At 37.2% G+C, this 11375-nt stretch overlaps 1 protein-coding gene across 3 annotated transcripts in view; it reads right to left on the minus strand.

Moving 5' to 3' along the window:
• LOC109855115 (sodium-coupled monocarboxylate transporter 1) overlaps positions 1-10677 on the minus strand; it is a 28825-nt gene extending 18148 nt beyond the window's left edge. For 2 of the 3 annotated variants that reach the window (XM_020428975.1, XM_020428974.1), the window contains exon 1: positions 210-433. The gene's annotated coding sequence lies outside the window, so the exon portion shown is untranslated. Of the gene's footprint in view, positions 1-209; positions 434-10160 lie in introns of those variants that run through there. The other variant, XM_020428973.1, reaches the window with a different exon arrangement.
• Between the last annotated feature and the right edge of the window lie 698 nt (positions 10678-11375).

The following is an 11375-nucleotide window of genomic DNA, read 5'->3' on the forward strand; positions in this document are numbered from 1 at the left end:
CTTATCGTTAGATGTAGCTAACATTCGATATATCTAATCTATTATTTTCAAGTAGAAAGATAAAAATTGAGAATGTTAAATTTAGAAATATTATTTATATATTCAGTAAATAAAATTATAAATCTTATGTACAACATATTTTGAGAGTTTAGTATAACGTAGTATAATTTCGTTCTACTAAATCCACCAATTTCTGGAACATAGATTACCGTTAAGTCTCAGATACAAGTTGAAGGTCAATGACAGTCTCTCGATGCACTATCGTTCTCATTTTCCAATCTGGGTTGCAAACACCGAACGTTTTATCGCGCACGGTCTGCTATTCACGAGAGGAACCGATACGTCGAAATGATGCAGTGGCGCATTCTCACGTATTCGGTGCATTGCACCTCACTGAGAACATTCGCGGCTTTCAAGTGCGCAGACCGGCGGCCGACGTAATGTCGGGAAGGCTGGCCACCAGCCACGACTGCGCCTTTGATGTTTCTCCGTGTGTCATATCGCTTTCGCATTGCCGATATGGTAGTCATTACCTCAAGGCAGCGCAGATGTCACCGCATTAATATCGTTAATCGTACTCGCAATTACCACAATACAGAAGTTTGAAGATCACGTACTTATAGTGGTCGTAACGCAAAAATAACTTGTGTAAGTTTTGCATTTAATATTCTCATCAAAATTTCTTGCAAAGGAATAAGATAAAAGTGGTGTATTTGTTTAATCTCTTTGGAATATTTAACGGAAAATAAAGTTTTGGAAATAATTTACAAAATAAAAAAAAATTAAATTATCAAATTGTTATGTATTTTAATGTGACTTGTCACAGATGATAACTAAAGGTATTTGCATACTTTATCCTTGTAGTTATATGTGTAAATTAGATAGCGTCTATCGACAAATAACACTTGTAGCACATTTGAGTCAATATTTGAATTAATAAATTGCTATATATTTTGTCGTATGTATAATTAAAGTAATGTTATCACGAAGATATCAGAAATTAAACAAAAACTGATAATAAAACAATATATTATATGTCAACAAATCAGTGTCAAGAAGTATTTCTTATAACATAACGTATATTGTTAATACAGACATTTATAAAGCATGCACATTGAGAAATTAAACAATAAAAAAACTCTCGTTAAAGTTATTTATTTTATTTAAACCCGTAACGAAATATTTTTTGAATCCCATTAAACCTGTTGTTCTTCTTGAGTCCGCCCGTTTGATATAAATAACCGCTCATTCTGCTTTTAATTTACGTTCTATCAAACCTGTTTCTACGTCTTTAAACCCGCCTTCAAAGCAGTCAACACCAGAATGAATCTTACCTACCTGTATCTTTTTGCAGATATCGTGGTGTTAATCACATTTTCAAGTATTTATGTTTTCCTTTTTAATTTATCGCTTATGACGCATAACCAGCTTATTTTTGGATTTTATATTTTTTACGATGACACCTGTTGTGTGCCGAGCACAAACCGGCAACGCGCTCTCTTATCGAAAATGAGTCAATAGTTATTGATAATTCTAACACTTAGTTGTTGAATATTAGCTTAAGCAGGTAGATATTGGTTTTCGAAAATACGAATGAATGAACTGGCGCGCGGACTGCGCTGCTGATGTTCCAACGGTGAGTTTACACAGTTGGCGAAGTAAATTTAGCATTAGTAACCGGTTCGCAAACCAAGTTTCCCCACACTTCGTCAAATATAAACTTAACTAGAGTTGTCTGTAGACGACTAACCGACCAAACTTGATAATCCACGATCGAATCGTCGGCTCGATATAGGTTGCATATCGGAAGCTAAATCGCCGAGCCGCTATACCGGTTGCCGATCTCGAAGGAGAACCCAATAATGTCCAATAAACAGGAAAAAAAGGAAAAGGAAAAAAGCGATCGTTCTCAGTCGTTGCATTTTACTATGTCTCTCCTACCCTCTCTCTCTCTCTCCATCGGTTAGAATCGTTGAAAATTTCGCTCAGAGCATTTTTCTGCATTACAGTTCCCTCAGTGGTAAATCGCTTGGATTGATAAAAATGGGACGTGTGTAATGGCCTCTCTTTCCTCGCACGCTATCTGAGGAGAAGATGTAAAAGGGAATGTACAGAGAGCGCGTATATAAGGAAGTAGAAATGAAATTGCGGGTGTGATATGTTCCTGCCACTAACAATGATTACGTCGATATTAGAGAGCACAAGAGATACGAAGCGCAGCAATTTGTCATTTTACTCGTTTGAAAGACTTCAACGGGCCGCGGCGATTGCTATAGCTCGTTTGTTCTTCAAAAATTGAGATAATTTACCTTAGGTAAGGAAGTAACAAGCGCGTTACGAATCTATTTGTCGTCTTATGTATGTCGGAGTAACCGTCAATTTGTGATCTCTTTTTTTTTTTTTTTTTTTTTTTTCATGCGATCTAATATTATTCAAAATCTGGCGTCTTTGAAGCCTTCTATTCTTTTTTTCGATTAATATGTTAATTTGATCCTTCGTTGAATTCAGATTTTCAGAAGCGTTTCACCGTGCACTTTCAAGAAGATAGATTTAGATTATCTTAATTTCCACAAGGTAAAAACTTTCACAAGCGCGCAAATTCTTATTTTCTCATTTACACGCGGGAATGATAAATCTCACCGGGCTTTGCGATACTTAGCAGTTACGGAGTATATTTATTGCGTGTATTTTATACCATGATTTTTCATAGACCTTCATATTTGCAATGTAAACTGTGTGTCAAATAAATTGCCTGGGTGATTTTCGACCCCTTCGAGAAATTTAACTCGTTTGGTTTTTATACAAATGTTATTAAAATCGTTTTCGCTCGTTTATGCAAATACATGGGACTTAATGCAAATTTCTATTCGTATAACGATAAAGGATTTTAAATTTTGACTGTCACACATGCTTGTACAAATTCAATTAACTAAATATATTGTCATCTCACATTTCCTGTGTGTACAATATAAATTACACACACACAAATTAAGAAAGTTGAAAATTTTATTTTACAGCACGCTACATCTCCAACTCGAAAATAAATTTCTTATCTTTTATCTTCCTGCGGTAATAAGCAAGTTTTGTTTTCTTTTCTTCTTTCTTTGTTGCCCTTATTAAGGATTTATTTTAAGAGTAATCGTTCTTTTAATATTTGCTTTAAAACGCCGGAGCTCTTTGTTAGCTCGAAACTTTAAATTCTGCAGAATCATCTCATATACCTTTTACGAGTTAAGCACGGTCTTTTAGCCGTAAAAGATCAAGAGGATATAAATCGAGAGAAATATATATATATATATATATCTGATAGAAATTAGAAATGAAAATCCGAGATTTCGAGACATTGAGCACGTCTTATATAGGCTTGCTTATTAAAGCGTCGCGATCGTTTCGAAGTTTCGTTTATGGCGAGTAATTTTGGACGCTCGTCACGTGAAACATTATGACGTAAATTAGGAAGTTTGCGGCGCGGAACAGGGAACAGGTTCAGTATAAGTTCAGTGTATACCGATCTGATCTACACAAAGCACCCGCATTGTAATTTACGTTGCTCATGTAGCAACCGTCGACCACCGTCATTCTATCAAACTGCATTATATTAGGCGAGTGCAAAAGTTTTGATAAATTTCGCGTTAAAAAAAAACTTGTCGTCAAGTAATTTTATTAAAAACTATTTGTTCTATCAAGTAATTCCTATTGTATTTTTATAATTTTTTTTATTATACTTGGACAATTGTGTTTTAAGTAAAAGTGACTCCATCAGTTTGTCTATTACAAAATCGATCAAAAACTGTTGCGCTTTCCCAATATAAGAGATTGCATATCAAATTATATTCCGCAATCTGATTCTCGATATAAGTTAAAAAACAAATATTTAATAATGGTAATTATTTAGAGTCTCGCGTTTACACTGAACTCGCTGAACCGAAGTTTTGTACATCGAGTGAACGATCTTTATCAAATATTGCGCCGAGTAAATTTATTTATATTTATTCATTAAACACTTAAAAGTATGATATTGAGCACTGTTTCAAAACAGTTTTTTATACTCTATTTTTTTTTTTTTTTTTTTTTTTTTGACATCTTGCGGCATTTTAACGTTCAAACACGTATATATCGGATAAAACAAAAAAAATCCAAATATTATTGTATATTGCAATGTCGCGCTGACATGTGTATCGATTTACGTAATTCCTTCATTACTTTCAATTTTACGTGCGTTAAAACAAAGTCCAACAGCGCGTAACTAACGAATCAAGTAATACGCGTGTGTTATAAAACATACACATGACGTTTCTTTGTGTTATATATATGCAATAATTAAAAGCAATCAAATCATATCAAATCAGAGACTTGGTTTTCTTTTTACGCACGTTTCTCGGAAGTATCGTGTGTTTGGTTTTTCTCGTCTTCGAGAAGATCGTTTGAAGATAAACGCGAATAAATATAATTGTCGCAAGATGGTACACATCATATGTATTATATAAATCTTTCCTTATGTTTTTTGTCTTTATTTCGTTGATAACATACGCCGAGATAATTGGCGTTTTACCGACCTCTACAGATTTCTCGAGAATGACGCGTGATCGAACCCGATAACTGCAAAGTCCCGCGGTTATTTTTATTCTGTTGTTAATTTGAGAAAGAGAAAGAGAAAGAGAGACTCTACATGACGATGTTACATGAGTCACACCGTGATTGACGTGTTCATGAAAGTCAATCGGTCGCGTAGTATCCGCGCCGTATGACGAGCACACATTGTGTGTATCGTTGAATAACGGAACGTGAAGAGAAAAGTATATTGTGCCAGACTTTCAGCCAACACGAAGTGTCTACTGTATTCCATCGGGTACCACCGCCTGACGATTTACATTTCGTCCGGAGAATCGATCGTCGTTTCGGTTCGCTTGACGTGCACGCTCTATCGGTCTCTGCGCGTACCGTAGATTGATTTCGCGAAAGAAAAAAAAACAATGTCCGGTTGTTACAGAATGTTCAAACCAACTCGTTGGTGGATTTTTGCGCGCGCTGCCTGTGTCCCTTGAAATATCTCTCGTAAACCGCGTGACTTCCTGCAACGTATAGATATTAACGTTTCGCAACTCTCTCTTTCTCTCTCTCTCGCGAGCCGGAGGAATGAGCATATTTATGCGCGTCCTTCGTTCAAGCTGGTAATTATCGTTATCTCTCTCCGTGTCCTCTCCCGCGGATTCGACATTGCGATTCTTCAATCCGCTCGTAAATTATCCAGTTAATATCTTTTTTATTAACGTTAAAAAAGAAAACAATATATATATTGTTTTCTTATAAATAAATATAATACAATATATAAATAAATATAAATATAATATAATATATATATTATATTTATATTAATATAAATATTATATATATATATATATATGTATATATATATTATATTAAACGTTTTATTTTCTCATTAAGTTTTCCGGTTTTAACCGTCATTGCGATTTTTTTTTAGTTTTGTATATTCAAGAACAAACAAACACGACACGTGAAAACACGGACAAAGAGGATTTTTCGCGCGGGAAAAAGCGGGAGTTGAAATAAAATTGTACTGACATTTGAGTTATTGGCGTGGCGTTGGAATTCATGTGTGATATGTATGTACACGCGCACACGTCCAGAAATAGAAGACCTTTCTATTGACTTGCCGTGCAATTGAAGACCTGTCCATCTGTTTTGGCTCTTGTCCCGCCGTTAATTTTAGGCAGGCGAGATATTTTGCATGCGACAGCAGGTAGGTTGCGGGCAAGTAATTTGTCCACCCGACTCGCACCGCACCGGAGCTCTCATGGAAACGGACCATTTACGGCAGTTCCAAATAATGCGCTTCCACTCGACAGATACTCGTCAAGCAGATACAAATATATCGCCCACGTATGAATGAGATAACATACGCCAAAACGTAGCGCTACATATATATATATATATATGTCACGCAGTTGCGCGGTAAAGATTTGTCACCTAACAGCGACACGTTTACACCTGTCGAATGTCCGACAAACGAGTGCATATTTTTTCAATTTAAGTATCTATAAATTTCCCGCTATTTCCGCTTTTGTTGTCTTGACCAACATCACGTTGTCGAAACATCCGCTGTTGCGCCAAGTTTCAAGCATATTTTTCGCACTGATAGCGCAACGACAGCCTGCCAGTAGACTAATTACAAAGTTTTCCGGAATTAACGAAGTTTCGAACGCCAGATCGTTTTGATCGACGAACCGTGTTCCGCTAGAAAAACTTCGCTCCTTTTTACTTCAAAATGCTGCGCTTTTTGCGATTTATACGAGGAATAAGATGGCATTGACATCAACATAATCAATATTTGATCGCTCTTACTACGCGTAAAATTTACTTAATTATAAGTCTGAAACGCGCGCTTAAAAAAACAATATTTTAATTTTTCTCTTTTATTATCCGAGAGATATATTTCTTTATTAAGTAAAATGTTATATTGTTATTTAATTTTGAATACTAATGTTATTTGCTCTTGCAATAACTTCGCTTCGACGTTGTTTACGTACTATGGAGTTCGCTGCATTATCAGATACGGTGGGAAAAGTCACTACGGAGCGGGACAAACAGCAATGTTTTAATAATTCGAGCTGCTTCGTGGAGTCCAACAACGGATCCAGCTCATGCTAACAGTTTCGCTCTTATGCACCAGGAATGTGCAGTTCTACAATGCAAATGCGACTGCGGTGAGTTTGACATAATAAATACAATTTCCTTTAATTAACGATTTGCATAAATTAGCCGTAAATATGTGCGCACATTTGTGGATATTTGGCGTATTTACATTATTATGTCTGTGTGTGGGTACGTTTCGTCAGCCATAGAGATAATTGACTTAATCGCGGTTCTTCCTGCCTGGTTGTTGTATCCGTTTACAATTCCGTGAAGATCGGACAATCGTACAAAAGCTTGGATGAAGATAAAAATGTTTTGCCATGAAATTTATTTATCATCGCCGTGTGTTTCGTCATCGCGCCCGCGCGGCCGGGCGTACACATACGTCACAGTCGTGCATCATAATTGACAATTAGCGAGAACAAGTATAAGCTATTTATTAATAAACGGTTTGCAATGGTGAGTACAGTGACAATTATTTTGTTTGCGCTTGTCAGCATCGAAAAATAAAAACTAACAATGTGATTATCGCATCTGCGTCAAAAGCGACGTTTCTCACTCGGATTCTCGTCAACACAAAATCGATTCAAATTTATCGCAGAATCTACACAGAGCAGAGATAAAATGTCCGACTGTCTTTTCAGTAAGTGACGTCGACATTACACGTTTCTCCGTTGCTACCGAAACTCCCGTGCGCGCGCGTTTTCCTCTGAATCGAGCCCTTTGGGAGAGCGGAATGCATGAACCTTTATCAGATCGCGGAAGACGATGGAAGACGAGGGTGGGAAGAAGCGAGAAGGAGCTTTTGTAACTAGCTTTACCCGTTCCGAAGAGCTGGCAGCGGCAGCAGCGGCGGCGGCGGCGACGGCGCAATTGAGCGAAATTGCGCACGTAGGACGCGAGAGACGGGAAACTTTACAATGCAAATCCAGCTGCCGCGACCTGGACCGTTCCCCGTGTCGCTCGTGGCGGTAGTTGCTGATGACGGCAGAGGAAGGTCTCTCTCTCTTTCTTTCTTTCTCTCCCTCCTCCTCTTTCGCAAAAACGGCGCACGAGTCGCGTCTGTCGTATTACGGGGACTCACCCCGATTCGCATTAGGGACTTTTTGACAGCGGCAGATGCTGCTTCGTTGCGTTTTTTTATGCCGGATTATTGCAGAAAGTTTTACGAAGAAGTCGTTTCGGGCAGGATACTGCCCTTCATTTTTTCTTCTCTCCCTTTCCACGTATCCGTGACGACATAACATGTGCACGGTAAAAAAAACCGTAAGAGCGAGCGAACACGGTTATTAAAAGGCAGTTTGGTCCCTTCGATTCGACGTGGAAATCTTTATCCGAACTTGGACCTAACTGTCGGCCAGAGACTATTTTTATCTGTCAAAGCAATTTTTCTTTCTCTCTTTCAACGCGGGAACAAGTAACATACTCATCTTATGCGACGTAAACTACACTTGGATCACAGTACTTATAAGCGAGGTCAGCACGTTTATCGAAGGTCGATTTCATCTCGTCACACGCGCACATGACGAATAGCATGTATCTTCACAGATTGTGTGTGAAGTTTTTTTTTATCTGTTTATCTATAAATAATAAGCGTAATGTCTTCTGATATGTAAACTTACATCAGAAAAAAAGACGCTTGTAACGAATGATCTTCAATTATCTCTTTTCAAAGTGTGCGTGTGTGATTCTGAAGTTTATTGCGAAACCGTTATCTCTTGGTGAAGTTGGATCTTTGAAACAATGCAAAGAATCGCAATGATTCTAAAAAAATTTTTTTTTAATTATAATAATTTGTCACCAATTTATGTACGTATAAATTATCTAATACATTAATACATATATGTGTGTATATGTACATATATGTATTAATCGAAGAAGATAAATTAATGGACATATTGGGGACAAGTTGCAGAAACGAAACGTCTTGATGCTGCTCGAGTATCCTCAATAAAAATGCACGATCGTGATATGAATAATCGCAGTGTCTTCAAATTCAGCCGTAGTCCGATCGCGTTTCTGATGCTAATGGGTAATATCCGAGCGTTTCCTTGAATGAATTCATACTCAGCGATCGAACGAATTTGCAATTAAAATGGACTCGTACATTTTGGATCAGCTAGTGAATTATAACGTAAATTATAATGCATGGATATAATAGCTAAAATATTATAATCGCGATGCGATTCTTATGTCATATCTATTCCGGAATAAAAAAACATAATCAATTGTAAAAATATACGATATATAGTTTATCTTCAAATATAATTTATATGATTGAAAGAGAGAGAGAGAGAGAGANAGAGAGAGAGAGAGAGAGAGAGAGAGAGAGAGAGAGAGAGAGAGAGAGAGAGAGAGAGAGAGAGAGACAGAGAATAAAATTGAAATAAATATATTTCAATTAAATATTTGCGTTTGCAATAATTTTGAAACTTTATGCATCCTTGAAAATAAATTACAGTACTGTCCAAATAAATGTCGAAATTATCGGCCAGATAAAAAAAAACATATATAACGCGGACTCATCTGTAAATTATGTTTAAAATAATATTGCGCGCGATCTCATTATTTAACTCGTTACATTTAGAAAATTATCATTATCTTGACTTTGCGCGAATATTATTGCAATGTAATTTTACAGCATATTACGTACATTGCTTAGAAGCAAACGTGGTTGCGTAAGGAACTGATCTCTTGCTAATGCTAGCAGGAACAAGACAGGTATCTCGAATAGATGCGCGATTTTCTCTTCGCGTATGATTTTGCGAATACACGATTTGTCAAACATTTAGAAAGTTATTTATATCTCGAGAGTTATTGAAGCGTGTTAAACACTTAGAATTTGTCAACAGAACAATTCGAAAAGTTTTCTCCGACATTTTCGCTTATGAATAATGAAAATGAAGAAAAAGACGAAGAAGAATAAGCAAATAGATATTCTTTTCGCTCCTTTGTTATCACAATCCACAAAAAAAGTGAAGGATAAAATTAATATCGTATACCAGGAAACTTATTATTATGTTTCTGACTAAAGCGCTATTGAAAGACCCGCTGCGAGAGACTTGCTCAACGAATAAATTGAAGAAAAAAAAGATGAACCAGATGGTCTGGAGGTGGAATAAGTTCAATTTCCGTTATGTCCGCCGTTATATCTATAAAGGTTTACGTTTCTAGCGAGAAACGTTCGTCAAATATTGTAATGGAAACTTTTTCCGCGAGTGCGAAATTACAAGTTTTATCTTCCACCTTTTATGCGGAAACTCTTCCTCTTCCCCGGCAAAAGTTCTCAAACTCGAGCGCAATAGTTTTGTTAGGTTGGGTTAGGTTATTACTCATTTGAAGATTAAATCGTTAAATCCTGTTTTATCTATACACGAGTATCGAATTTTGTTTTACACCACTTGTGTACACGGTAAAACCCGGATGCGGGTTTTCGCGAAATTTCATACGTGATTTACACGAAAACTGGAAAGATAAAAACAAAGAGATAAAGCATTTCACGTTACCTGTAATGTCACATATTCGACGATACCGAACGAAGCGTTCGAATTGTCCGCATGCTGAATTGCGATATATGTGAGGCTTCTCTCAAGGTTAGCACGCGCTCCTTTAAGGTCGCTCGATAATACCACTTATTACATAAGCATGATTTTGTGTAGCATTTCGTTACTTCGCGCGACGCTAATAAATTTCGAATGAGATTTTTAGCAACACTATGTGAATAATATACTTATACGCGGATGTCGATCACGCGACTCGATGTTTTAACGACGTGAGAATTACGAAAGAGAGGCGTTTTCTCCCTCCTCTCCGACCAAAGTGAATTCGATTAGTTTCCCGGATCGAGATGAACGATAAAACGTCGGCGGGAAAATATATGGTCCTCGGTCGATCACCATACGGACGCGCAATCGTACATCGACGACAGGTTCATTCACAGTTCAGCTCGAGATCCCGTTTTGCAGTTACGCGGAATATATCCGATTCTCTCCGAGTGAATTGCCGGCCATGCGACGTGGTCAGCCGTCGCTGTAATACTGGGAAGTCCGCGGAGTGTACAGCTGCTACATTTAAAAAAAGTATCAGTCTGTCGTTTGCTCGCGCGCCCCGTCCGCAATCGGAGAACGAACGATGCGAAAGGCAAAACATGATAGATCAAATCTTCGCAATCGCTTTAGTATCGGTCTGATCTATATAACAGATAATAAACTTCACGGAATCCGTATTGCGTCAATACTTATCGGTCATGCATTTTGTCACGCTATTTTTGCCGAGATTGCATCGATATACAATGCATTCAGTCACAAAGTGATTGAAGACACACTATATTTTCTTATCTATTTTTTTTTTTTTTCATTCAAACATAATAATAATAATTGTGCTCTTTTATCTAAGCATTATTTATTGGCGGATACGTTTTCTTTCTGTAGTTGTATGTATACGTATATACGCGAGAACGGACAGAAGCAATGGCACGTGATCAATCCATATCCTCGAAGACGGATGTGTATCTCACGGCCGATCGAATCGCAACAATCGTTAGAAATTGTTCGGCGAACGAGTTTTCTTTCGTTGAGTTACATTTATTCATGCGCGAATTGAAATCCATAAATACACCGTAAAATTAAAAAAAAAAACAGTTCTGATTTTTGCTACTGAATTCTCGCAGTCACGAACAGCTTTATCATCTCGCTTTTTTTTTGTCTCGTCGCACAAGCCGA

This window comes from Pseudomyrmex gracilis, unplaced genomic scaffold, assembly GCF_002006095.1.
Source record: "Pseudomyrmex gracilis isolate BER0280 unplaced genomic scaffold, ASM200609v1 scaffold_81, whole genome shotgun sequence".
NCBI classification, from domain to species: Eukaryota; Metazoa; Arthropoda; class Insecta; order Hymenoptera; family Formicidae; genus Pseudomyrmex; species Pseudomyrmex gracilis.